Raw genomic sequence first — 930 nt, 5'->3', positions numbered from 1 at the left:
GGGCACTTTGTGCTCACATGGGAATTCACCATCCTTGGTGTAGGATTTGACTTGTTCTGGGAGTGAACATAGCACTTGTGGAGTTTCAGGCACAGGCTGCATGACCCCCTCCATTTATCTTTGGTGCAGATACAGCCCAGGCAGCACTAGTGCAACCTCCTCTCCTGCTGCCCTCCACCATCATCTGCACAGCCCACCTGTCAGGGCAGGAGGGGAATGTTGCTCCATGGATCCTGGTTCTCAGATGGGACTACCCTGGGATGGGGAGGTGTGGTTGCATCCATTAGGTCACCAGACTGAGCCTTCTAATATCCTTTGGTGATTGTTCCCAAGATCCAGGACTTTGTGCTCAAACATCTCCCAGCTTCCTTGTTTAATATAAAGGCCAAGGTTTCCTTGCAATATACAGGAAGAAAGTAGATTTTCACCCCAGATGGGACTTCAACCCACAATCTCTGGCTTCAGAAGCCAATGCCTTATCCATTAGGCCACTGGGGCCTTGATGTACAGCTACTGAAGAGATGGAAATTCCCTCTCATAAATGCACATTCCTCGCATTTGCTTCAACACCAAATAGCCCCTTTATGTGCCTTACAGAAATGTCTGCATCCCCTGGCAGCGAGGCAACTGGGCAGGTTGCTGACACAATTACAACCCAGAATACAAAGTGTACAGTGCTGACTATATATAGTTTTATTACAAATATTTACACTGTAAAATATAAAGTACTATAGTGCAATCTCTTTATCATTAAAGTGCAACTTGCATATGTAGATTTTTTTTTGTTGCATAAGTGCACTCAAAAAGAAAACAATGTAAAACTTTAGAGTCCAGTCAGTCCTACTTCGGGTTCAGCCAATCGCTGAGACAAACAAGTTTGTTTACATTTACTGGAGATAGTGCTGCCCGTGTCTTATATACGTCACCTAA

General features: G+C 44.8%; 1 non-coding gene across 1 annotated transcript; it reads right to left on the bottom strand.

The window, feature by feature from the left end:
* Positions 1-425: 425 nt before the first annotated feature.
* Positions 426-498, bottom strand: TRNAQ-CUG. The gene has a single exon. It is a non-coding gene; the product is annotated as a tRNA-Gln (tRNA).
* Between the last annotated feature and the right edge of the window lie 432 nt (positions 499-930).

The sequence above is a fragment of the Mauremys reevesii genome, linkage group 17 (genome assembly GCF_016161935.1).
Source record: "Mauremys reevesii isolate NIE-2019 linkage group 17, ASM1616193v1, whole genome shotgun sequence".
Classification (NCBI taxonomy): Eukaryota; Metazoa; Chordata; order Testudines; family Geoemydidae; genus Mauremys; species Mauremys reevesii.
This window is presented reverse-complemented; position numbering and strand designations above follow the sequence as displayed.